We start from the raw sequence: 13,037 nt of genomic DNA, 5'->3' as shown, positions 1-13,037 counted from the left end.
TTTATGAAATAACAGAGATTCTCATCATTTCCCTTGCTCGTCTCAATTTCTTCTTCCTCTCATCCTCCTCCTCCTCCTCTTCCTCCTCTTCCTCTTCTGATAGTACCAGGCACTCTTTGCTAATAGAGACCAAGCTATTCCCACCAAACTCCTTGTCAATAAGCTTATTCATATATGCCAAACTTGTCAATAATCTTAGTCATATATACCACCTCAAAGTCTCATCTCTGCACATACTCCATGAAAGCAGAGTTGTCTACCTTTTCTTTGCACTCACCAGTGATGTAGTAGATGGACTTCTGTGTCTCCTTCATGTAAGATATATACTCTGAGGTAGAAGCCACCTCATTTTCAAACTGAGATTTATAGTAGCCCAGGCTCTCAGAGAAATATCACCATTTAATGAAATCTTCATAAATTCCAAGCTTTCGGTTTTTATAAAATATTGCCTAGAATTTCTTTTAGTTCTTTTTGTCTTTTGCTGGCTCCGAGAAGAGTTTCAGGCACTTCTTCACAATGTTTTTGAGGGTGCCTTTCAAGATTTTTTTCTGCTGGAATGTTTCTTGGGGGACGTTCAAAGGCAAGTCTTCAGGTTCTACTACACCATGAGTAAAGTTGGGATAGTCTGGTTATAACTTCTCACAACAGTTCATGATGAACATAAGATAGACACAGAGTTTGATATCTTTATTCTTCCCTCTTTTTCAGAAAGGTCAATGTAAGCTTGTCAAGGGATGAAAAACAGCACCCTGACTTCCAGTTGGCCTTCTACAGAGAAGTCTTGATTTCCAAGTATTTTCCTCCACTGGTGAGGCTCTTATAAGATTGACTATATTCCTCTTGAATGATGTCATTAGAGTTTTCTGGTACAAATGGTCTTGGCCTTGTTCAGTTTTTCTGGACCTGTGTATCTCTCCTCAGTCTTTTTTGTCTTCTTTTTCTTCTTTTTCCCAGTATCACCATTCTCATCTGATCATGTATCTTCAATCTTAGGCTTCTCACCTTCATCTTTTTCATCTCCTACTTTCTTTTCATCTTCCTTATCATCACTGATCTCTTTATTTCATTATGTCTCCAAATACAGAGTAAGAGAATAGCCCATGAGCTGCGAGTCCTTCACATATTCATTAACCCTCCTCTCCACTTAGTATTCAGCTCAGTCTTCTTTCAGTTGAAGAAGAATCACTTTGATATCCTGGCCAATATGCTTATGATGCTCTACTTGTACAGTGAAAGATTCACCAGCAGAAGATTCCCAGGACTATTGTTCATCATCATTTTTTATAACAAACACATTTTTTTTGTTTTGCTGCCAGATAAACAGATTAGACTCTAACACCAAACTAGAGATGTTTGATATATCCAGTCCTGGAGATATTTGCACCAGACTGAAGGATGTTGAGTTTCAAACCCAGGACAATTGACTGAGGTACCTATTTAACATGTCAAAACTAACTTGGCCTCTAGGTTGTCCCAGCATCCCCTAGTCCCTATCTGTTGCAGGGTATGGCTGGCATACCACATCCTCTAACCCTAGGGGGGTTTGGCTGCCCTTCCTCCAGAGGATGTATATCCATATCTCTCTCTCTCTCTCTCTCTCTCTCTCTCTCTCTCTCTCTCTCTCTCTCTCTCTCTCAGTGATTTTAGTTAACTACTACTTTTGTACCTTTATCTTCCTGTACCTGATTCTCCCCTTTCCTCTCTCCATCCCCCTCCCATTCTCCCCACATGGCCCAGCTCAATCTGATCATATTCGATTGGGGCTATCCCAGATATTTCTGTCTTTAAATTCTGGCTATGTTCTCCCCTTTATCTATAATAAACTTTCTCCTCTACCATACCTAGGAGTAGTCATGTCCTGTCCCTTTTTTATTTTTCTTTCTTTTCTTTCTTTCTTTCTTTCTTTCTTTCTTTCTTTCTTTCTTTCTTTCAATTCAGATGGCATTAATGGAAATTTTTGTGCCAGACTTAGCAAGGGTTCCAAAATAATCTACGAGTTCAGCTTTGGTCATGCCAATCCTTGTATATACCAAAGTCAGGATGCAGTCTTGAGGCTTTGAGTATACTGTCAATTTTTAGTTATTTATTGCTTTCTGACTTGGAAGGGACTGTCAGCATCTCATAGTGAATCTCATCCAAGATATGTGACTATTAGCGATTAACTCCTGAAGGAAATTTTCCTTGTTCAAGTAGGAAGTACTCATGATGAGGAACAAAAGTTGAGCAATTTCTACCTGAAAGGAAAAGATTCTACCCACAGTGTACTTCTCAGATATCGTAAAAGGAAAACACTGAATCAATTGAGAGCATGGTGGGTTGCAGTACATAAGCTGTATAGAGCTGAGTCAAGAAACAACATAAGTACTTTAATCCTGCCTAAATCTACAATATATCTTGTTTCTTGTTTCAGTCCCATAAAAAAAAAACTACTTACAATTCGTTAGTCATGTGTTTATGTTACTGCTCTATTTAGTAGCATGTTACTACTCTATTTGGTTGCATGAACCAGGAGGGTGGAGCCTACAAGTTAGGTGAACTAAAATGTTTGACTCAGTAGCCATCATTATTTAGGGCATCACACAATTTATATTTTGAAGGCATTCTTGTGGTTAAGAAAGTTCATGTGTTCAAGGTTCACATGAGTTCAAGTTGCATAAAGTCACAGGGCAAGATCACATGAGTTTAGGTTTATGCAGTCACAAGGGCAACTCTTGCTTGGAAACATCATTCTGGATAACAAGTGGTAATCTAAAGTAAAACCCACTCCTATTACTACACATACTAGGGGCATAAAGGCATATTCCAAGAACAACCCATGTTGTGGAGGAACAGAGATTACAGTACTTGTCTTGAATACTTAGAGTTTTCTCAAAAGGGCTCTGAAGTCCCACAGAGCTTCCTGGTCCATCTTCCAATAGACCTATTAGACTCTTTATGGTGCCGGAGTAAGATACTTAACCGAGACATTAAGACTTCTAAAGGTTTTATAAGTGAATACAAGAGAAGAATCACACACACACACACACACACACACACACAGACAGACAGACAGAGAGAGAGAGAGAGAGAGAGAGAGAGAGAGAGAGAGAGAGCTGCAATTCAGGATGTAGAAGTAAGAAGATTCTTATAAATCATTAGAACATGATTTAGTAATAGTCATTAAGGAAAACTGGAGGAAACTTGCTTAAAAAAATACAATAGAACTACCATATGATCTAGCAAACTCAATGCTGGTACTTGAATAAAAGAAATATAAAGAGCATACTGAAAATATAGCTTCCCTCTTATGTTCACTGAATCATTATCCAAAAGAGCCAAGATATTGAATGAACCTAAATGTCCTTCAGCAGATAATTAAAATTAACAAGAAATAAACTAAAATGTGTTTTATGGCTTCCGTTCTCCATCTGTGCCCCTGAGGTAAGGCTGTCCCACAGCCCTCTGCACCCAAATTCTGCCAGAAGAGTGCTGGTCTCCCAGGAGTGCTCTTATTTCTAAGCTCAGAGGTGAGATCAACACTTTCACTCAAATAACTGTCTCCATCAGGAGCACACAGAGTACAGGAACAGGGGAGCAGCTGGGGACAGAATCCTTCTGGTCTCCAACTGCACCCCACAGTTAAGGCTGCACCACAGCCCTCTATACCAAATCACACCTAGGACATAGCTGGTCTCCCCAGGAGTGCTGACACACCTAAGATCACAGGCTCACTCACATGCCCATTGGAGGGACAAGCTCCAGTCAGAGAGAGCAAAACCAGATAACACCAGAGATAACCAGATGGTAAGAGGAAAGCACAAGAACATAAGCAATAGAAACAAGACTACTTGGCATCATCAGAATCTACCTCTCCCACCAGAGCAAGTACTGGATACCCCAACACACCAGAAAAGCAAGACTCTCACAAGACTCATCTCATGATGATGATAAAGGACTTTAAGAAGGACATAACTTACTTAAAGAAAAACAGGAGAACACAGGTAAACAGGTAGAAGCCCTTAAAGAGGAAACACAAAAATTTCTGAAAGAATTACAGGAAAATACAACCAAACAGGTAAAGGAATTGAACAAAACCAAACAGGATATAAAAATATAAATAGAAACACTAAAGAAATCACAAAGGAAGACAACCCTGGAGACAGAAAATCTAGGACTAGAACAGGAGTCATAGATGCAAGCATCATCAAGAGAATACAAGAGATGGAAGAGAGAATCTCGGGTGCATAAGATGCCATAGAAAACATTGACACAACAACCAAAGAAAATTCAAAAAACAAAAAGCTCCTAACATAAAACATCCAGAAAATCCAGAACGCAATAGAAGACCAAACCTAAGGATAACAGGTATAGAAGAGACTGAAGATTCCCAAGTTAAAGGGCCAATAAATATCTTCAACAAAATTATAGAAGAAAACTTCCCTAACCTAAAGAATGAGATGCCCATGAACATATAAGAAGCCTACAGAACTCCAAACAGACTGGACCTGAAAAGAAATTCCTCCTGACACATAATAGTCACAAGACCAAATACAAAAAAACAAAGAAAGAACATTAAAAGCAGTAAGGTGTAAAGGTCAAGTAACATATAAAGGCAGACCTATCAGAATTACACAGGACTTCTCGGCAGAGACTATAAAAGCCAGAAGATCCTGGGCAGATGTCATACAGAACCTAAGAGAACATAAATGCCGGTCCAAGCTACTATACCTAGCAAAACTCTCAATTACCATAGACAGAGAAAACAAGATATTCCATGACAAAACCAAATTTACACAATATCTTTCCACAAATCCAGCCCTACAAAGGATAATATATGGAAACTCTAACACAAGGAGGGAAACTACACCCTAGAAAAAGCAAGAAAGTAATCCTCTTACAACAAACCTAAAGATAGCCACACAAACATAATTCCACCTCTAACAACAAAATTAACAGAAAGCAACAATATTTTTTCATCAATATCTCAACATCAATGGACTCGATTCCCCAATAAAAAAATGTAGACTAATAGAATGGATACTTAAACAGGACCCAGCATCTGGAGTAGCCATTCTAATATCAGATAAAATCAACTTTCAACCAAAAGATATCAAAAAGGATAAGGAAGGATACTAATCTACTAAGAAGAACTCTCTATTCTGAAAAATCTATGCTCCAAATGCAAGGCTACCCATATTCATAAAAGAAACTTTACTAAATCTCAAAGAACACATTTCATGTCACACAATAATAGTAGGAGACTCCAACACCAGATTCTCATCAATGGACAGATCATGGAAACACAAACTAAACAGAGACACAGTGAAACCAACAGAAGTTATGAACCAAATGGATTTACCAGATATCTATAGAACATTTCATCCTAAAGTAAAGGAATATACCTTCTTCTTAGAACCTCATGGTATCTTCTCCAAAATTTACCATTTGACAAAACAGACCTCAACAGATACAAGAAGACAGAAATAATCCCATGCATCCCATCAGATCACCATGGACAAAGGCTGGTCTTCAATAGTAACCAAAACAGCAGAAACCCCAAATACACATGGAAGCTAAACAATGCACTACTCAATGATAACATGGTCAAGGAAGAAATAAAGAAATGAAAGACTTTTTAGAATTTAATGAAAATGAAGGCACAACATACCCAAACTCATGGGCCACAAAGAAAACAGTCCTAAGAAGAAAACTCATAGCTGTGAGTGCCTCCAAAAAGAAACCAGAGAAAGCATACACTAACAGCTTGACAATACATCTAAAAGTTCTAGAACAAAAAGAAGCAAATTCATACAAGAGGAGTAGATGACAGAAAATAATCAAACTCAGGCCTGAAATCAACCAAGTAGAAACAAAAAGAACTATACAAAGAATCAACCAAACCAGGAACTGATTCTTTGAGAAAAATCAAACAGGGGAAGGCCAGGGCCAAGTAGTGGGAGTGGGTGGGTAGGGGAGCAGGGGCGGGGGTGGGGTATAGGGAACTTTCAGGATAGCATTTGAAATGTAAGTAAAGAAAATAATAATAAAAATTGTTAATAAAAGAGAGAGATGAACTCTTAGCCAGACCAACCAGAAGGCAAAGAGACAATATCCAACTTAACAAAATCAGAAATGAAAAGGTAGATATAATAACAGAAACTGAGGAAATTAAAAAAAAACCAGATCCTACTACAAAAGGCTATACTCAACAAAACTGGAAAACCTGGATGAAATGGACAATTTTCTAGACAGATAGCAGGTAGGAAAGTCAAATCAGGATCAGATTAACCATCTAAACAGTTCCATAACCCTACAGAAATAGAAACAGTCGTTAAAAGTCTCCCAGTTAAAAAAAAGCCCAAGACCATATGGGTTTAGTGCAGAGTTCTATCAGACCTTTAAAGAAGACCTAATACAAATACTCTTCAAACTATTCTACAAAATAGAAACAGAAGGAACACTACCCAATTTGTTCTATCAATCCACAATTACGCTCATGCCTAAACCATACAAAGACCCAACAAAGGAAGAGAACTTCAGACAAGTTTCCCTTATGAATATCAATGCAAAAATACTCAACAAAATTCTCCCAAACTGAATCCAATACATCAAAGTGATTGAGTAGGCTTCATCCCAGAGATGCAGGGATGGTTCAATATATGTAAATCCATCAACTTAATCCACTACATAAACAAACTCAAAGAAAAAAACCACATGATCATCTCATTAGATGCTGAAAAAATCATTTGACAATATTTAACACGCCTTCATGATAAAAGTCTTGGAAAGATCAGGAATTCAAGGCCCATAACTAAACACAGTAAAAACAATATACAACAAACCAGTTGCCAACATTAAACTAAATGGAGAGAAACTTGAAGAAAAGTCACTAAAATCAAGCATTAGACAAGGCAGTCCACTCTCTCCCTACCTATTCAATATAGTACTTGAAGTCCTAGACAGAGCAAGTAGACAACAAAAGGAGGTCAAAGGGATACAAATTGGAAAGGAAGTCAAAATATCGCTATTTGCAGATGATATGATAGTATACTTAAGTGACCCCAAAATTCCATCAGAGAACTCCTAAACCTGATAAACAACTTCAGCAAAGTGGCAGGATATAAATTAACTCAAATAAATTGGTAGACTTCCTCTACTTAAATGATAAACAGGCCAAGAAAGAAATTAGGGAAACAACATCCTTCAAAATAAGCCTGAATAATATAAAATACCTTGGTGAGACTCTAACCAAGGAAGTGAAAGATCTTTATGATCTTTAACTTCAAGTCTCAGAATAAAGAAATTGAAGATCTCAGAAAATGGAAAGATCTCCCATGCTCATGGATTGGCAGCATTAATATACCAAAAAATGTTTATCTTGCTGAAAGCAATTCCCATCAAAATTCCCACTCAATTCTTCATAGAGTTAGAGCAATTCTCAAATTCATTTGGAATAACAAAAAACCTAAGATAGTGAAAACTATTCTCAACAATAAAGGAACTTTTGGGGGAAGCACCATCCCTGACCTCAAGTTCTACTATATAGCAATTGTGTTAAAAACTGTATCGTATTGGTACAGTGGCAGACAGGTAGATCAATGTAACATAACTGAACACCCAGAAGTGAACCCACACACCTACAGTCACTTAATCTTTGACAAAGGAGCTAAAACCATTCAGTGGGACAAAAGCAGCTTTTTCAACAAATAGTGTTGGTTCAAGTGGAGGTCAACATGTAGAAGAATGCAAATTGATTCATTCTTATCTCCTTGTACAAAGCTGAATTTCATGTGGATCAAGGACCTCCATATAAAATGAGATACACTGAAACTAATAGAAGAGAAAATGGGAAAGAGCCTCAAACCCATGGGCACAGGGGAAAATTTCCTAAACAGGACACCAATAGCTTATGCTCTAAGATCACAATAGACAAATGGGACCTCATAAAATTGCAAAGCTTCTGTAAGGTCACTGTCAATAGGACAAAATGGCAACCAACAGATTGGGAAAAGATCTTTACCAACCTTACATCTGATGGAGGGCTAATATCCAACATATAAAAGGAACTCATGAAGTTAGTTCAATGTGTATAGATCAATGGAACAGAATTCAATTGAAGATCTAGATATAAATGCATTCATGTATAGGCATATGACTTCCAAAAGAACCAAACACTAATTGGAGGGGGAAGGGGGAGCTTTCTCACTACACACAGGACTCAATTCCAAAGGAATAAAAGATTTGAAAGGCTGAAACTTATACAGTTGTTCCCAACCTTCTTAAGCCACAATCCTTTAATATAATTCCTCATGTTATTGTGACACCCAACCAGAGTAGTTTTGTTGCTACATGATGACTGTAATTTTGCTACTGTTGTGAATCATGATATAGATAGGTGATATGCAACATATCTGATTCAGGATATCTGATATGCGACCCCCGTGAAAGGTTTGTTCAACCCCCAAGGGATCACAACCCGCAGGTTGGGAAACAATGAATCTAGAAGAAAGTGTTTGGGGTACACTTTAAGATATAGGATCAGGAAAGGGCTTTCTGAATAGGATTCCAGTTGCTTAGGGCATAAGACCAATAATTTATAAATGAGGCTTCATAAAATTAAAGAGCTATGTACATGGAAAAAGAAACATAGTTGAATGAAGAGGTAGTCTACATAACGAGAGAAAAATCTCTTTCAGCTGTACATCTGATAGAGGGTAAATAACTAAAATACGCAAAGAACTACTATCAGTAATTGTCAAGAAAGCAGACATCCCTTTATGACACTAGATGTCAGGGTACCAAACTACATGGATCATCTATAATATAAAACTGTATAGAGACCTATTTGGTCCTGTAAAGGTTCTATGCCCCAGTATAGGAGAATGCCTGGGTCAGGAAGTGGGAATGGGTGGGTTGGGGAGCAGGAGGAGGGCAGAGAGGATAGGGGATTTTTGGAGGGGAAACTAGGAAAGGGGATAACATTTGAAATATAAATAAAGAAAATATCTAATAAAAATGGTAAAAATATATTGATATAACAAAACATTTCCCATATAAACATGCATGTCTGTGGCATATATACATACACTTATGTATATGTGTATATATGTGCCTATGTTGAATATGTATATTTGTATGCAATTTTGTCACTCTTCTCCATCCTTCTCTCTTTAAATCCACTCAGTATTCTTTGCCACTTGTTTTGTGTCTTAGGAAAGTGAAACATCCGGACTGTATAAATAGGTGTCCTCAACCTTTAACATCCTATTGGATTCATACAACGAAATGAATATCAGCAAAATATCAGAGGCCAGAAACAAGAAAAAGAGCATAATATTTATTCTTTTGAGTATTCTTGTTGAATCACCACGATGGGAACATCTTCAACTGAAAAATCATAGTTTCTATCAAATAATGTTTTCACTCCAGGTTCTAGTTATTGCATTCCCCTTGTCCCTTCAATGGTCATGGTATCTTACTGTGACTTTTTCTTGGGGGAGGTACCTTCTAATTTGTGGTCCCTGTGTCCTATCCACATGTTGTAAACTGTGCCTTCATTAACTTTTTCACAGATTACAAAATCCAAGAGTGCCATCTCCTTTTACAAACTCACAAAGGTTAACAGTATTTTTCTATTCTGTTTCAATATCCTGTACTTATAAAAGTCATATTGTATGGCTAATAATCTAATTCTGTTAGACTCTCAGGTCCTCAATAACCAAGATCATACCATGCACACTGTTGTGACACTTACAGGCCTGCATTTCTGTTGCCCCAGAGTTGGCACTCAATAATTATTCTGAGGAATTGAATTGAGCCAAAACACAACAAAGCTATTCCTAGGCTATGATCTTGAATGACCAAGATAAACATTATCTTAATCATGCCATAAAAATCACGTGTTCCTAAAGAATTTAAAGATGTTAAGTTGCTGAACATAATACCCATTTTAATGTCTTCTTCATGCAGAAATAAATGGTATTTAAGGGTATTATACAGCTTGCTGTGTAATTACATTAATCAGAGAGTGACTCTTCTGCTGGTTCCTTTGCTGTTTCCATGGCAGCAACCACATGTTTGCAAGTAAAGAGAACACATAGAACCCATTCTTAATTACATGTGTAGCACTACATTTCAGAGAACACAATAAATATGGAGGTCATAGAGTGCATGGAAAGGAGATATGATGAATAAAGAATTTCTCTCCAGCTTTTCTATCTCTTGGTTATTACTAAACCCTTCATTAGTATGTTCTGACTCCTATTACCCTCTTTCTTTCACACAGTAAAAAGGCCTCTGCAGCCACCCACCAAATTATAATCCTCTGCTCCTGAAATGACCCAGAAATGTGCCAGAGAAAAGCCAGTAGTAAATTAAGTCCTGTCATAACAAAAATACAGTGGAATGAAAGCGTCTCCTGACATTTTTCAGAAAAAAAAAAAAAAAGAAATAGATTGGCATCACTCTCTGTCTTTTCTCATATCATGGCAAACCATCAAGGTCTTCTTCTGTATTACTGAAAGTTCTTATTTGTGCTTAAATACCTTACCCAGTGTGCAAAGTAGGTAGTAGTTACTGCAATTCACAAGGCTATTGCTAATATTAGCTCATTATTGGACATTTAAAAAATAACTCAGAAAGTATATCGATGCTAAATTAAATTTTCCAATCAAAGGTTTTGCATTAAATCAAAAATTTGCAGCCATTATTCTTACCATTCTCTCCTGCTGTTCTCCAGATATTATTTAAAGAGTGTAATGTATTCTTTAGAGAAATAAAAAATGGTCATTACTTAATTTTAATTAAGCCTTTCCAAAAAAAGGAGCCATATGCCTATTCAATCTACTTGAAGATTGTTTCTTTACTTTAAATGTTCTTGTATGTTAATCACATTTGGCATTATTTTTGTCCAAGAAAAATTAATCTTATACTAGCAATAAGTTAGGATTTTCTAACAAAACATTTGTTTCTGCCTCCCTTGAGCTTCATTTCATCTATGTTGATCATTTGCCTCCTTCTCATTCCTATATTAGTACTTGATATCTACTTGCTACATACCTAACAGTTTCTAAAACTTATAGGAGTGAATTAACCATCCCTGACCTTTCAAGTATTTATGTGTACTGGATGATGGAGACATACAAACAACCTGGCAAGGTGAATGGTGTATGAAGACCTAATGGAAAGCACTTTCCTTTGTTCTGACTTCCCTCAGGAGCCAAGAAAATAAAAGGATATGAAGTCAACAAGGTTTCTTAAACTCTAAGCTTTAAGCTGGCTCACTAACACTCCCAGTGACACCTATTGACAAGAGCAAGTCACAAGACAAATGATATTCATAGGGTAAGGATATGTGCCCTGCTTCTTTATGAGAGCAACTTCAAAATAACAACACAGAAGGCTTGATGATTATTAATATTAAAGAGACTGCTGGAGTACCATCCTAGACCTGAAATTGTACTACAAAACTATAGTTTTTTCTTTTTTTTTTTTTTTTTGCATTTTTTTTTTATTATTATTTTCTTTATTTACATTGCCATAGTACCAAATTTATATAAAACAAACTCTCTAACCCAGTTGGAATAAGAAAAGACAGACTACAGTCTTGAAAGATGAGTACAATATTTCTCCAGCAATGTGTAATAAACAAATCAAAACTTAGATTGACAATATAAAATAAATCTAAACCACACATTTGAATAATAGGCCCAAGTCAGGTGTTTCCCTAGATACATTTTATACTTAGTTATACCTCTAAAAAAATACTCTGTTTGAGATTTGGCTAAATTTAAATCTGACTAGAATTAATTTAGATTCTTTATTCTCAATACTAGCCCAGTACTTAACTCACAACAATTACTGAAAAATCACAAAGTCTATTTCATTGGTTAATCTTCTATAAATGTTTTCTTGCCAAATAAATGAACAAATTAATAAAGTAAATGATGAAATTAAGTAATAAAACAGGCTAAATATGAGGATACCCTGCCAGTGCCTTCCTTAGTTGCTCTCTCTTGCCCGGAGGCTTATTCCTTCTGGCCTGCTCAGCTACCTTGCTTATTTGGTTCAAATCCATCTGTTTTGGGATGGAAGCACCCACAGTGGGCTATGCCCTCTTACATCAATGAGCAAGTAAGACTCCATCCCCACCCCCAGACATGCCCACAAGCCAATATGATGAAGGCATGTCCTTAATTAAGGTTTCTTCTTCCCAGGGGGATTTTAGATTTTTTTTTTTACAGAAGTCATATAACCCGAGAGGACTATAACCTTCTCTCCTAAAGACTGATTTCCTCCACTTACCAAGAAAATATAACACTCCAATCTGAAAAACCTCTTTATGCTCCCTCAGGCAAAACTAACAAGGGCCAACTGGTGCTTAGATGGCACCATATAGGCAAAACAGAGAAAATTACTTAAAAACCCTGAAAATTAAACTGTCATTGGAAATAAGAGCACACAAAAATAGACCAGAACCTATGTGCTGGTGACTACCTGCTAAAAGCCAAAGAGATTCACAGAGACTCATAACAAAACAACAAAATATCTAGTATATAATGAAAAGTTCACAGGAAATAAGGAAATAATACAATAATAGATGACTATTAATTCACACTGGTATAGAAGTAAGTAACATGCTGGAATTATTAGAGAATGATGTTAAATCATCCCCCATATAAAATGTGTCAAAATCAATTATAAATAGATATATTGATATTTTAGGAGAGCTTTCTGTCTTCTGATAACAGCTTTAATATCTTTTTTCAATGTTTTAAAGTTTTTACCATACCACTTAGGAGTTTTTCCTGTGTCTGGTTTTCAGAAGCTTATCACTTTGGGTCTTAAGACTGTAAGTTTGTTTTTGACACAGCTGTAAAGGTTTTGTCATTATTTCTGTTTCTTCCTTCATTATCTCCATTTTCATGAGAATTTATAATTGATTTTGACACATTTTATATGGGGGATGATTATTAATATTAAAGAGACTGCTGGAGTACCATCCTAGACCTGAAATTGTACTACAAAACTATAGTTTTTTCTTTTTTTTTTTTTTTTTG

The 13,037-nt window shown here is 36.5% G+C and overlaps 1 pseudogene; it reads right to left on the bottom strand.

Annotated features, from left to right (window-relative positions):
• Nucleotides 1-649: 649 nt before the first annotated feature.
• LOC110314526 lies at nt 650-2,327 on the bottom strand (annotated as a pseudogene).
• Between the last annotated feature and the right edge of the window lie 10,710 nt (nt 2,328-13,037).

The sequence above is a fragment of the Mus pahari genome, chromosome X (genome assembly GCF_900095145.1).
Source record: "Mus pahari chromosome X, PAHARI_EIJ_v1.1, whole genome shotgun sequence".
Classification (NCBI taxonomy): Eukaryota; Metazoa; Chordata; class Mammalia; order Rodentia; family Muridae; genus Mus; species Mus pahari.
The sequence above is the reverse complement of the archived record's forward strand: the minus strand, read 5'-3'. Positions and strand labels throughout refer to the sequence as shown.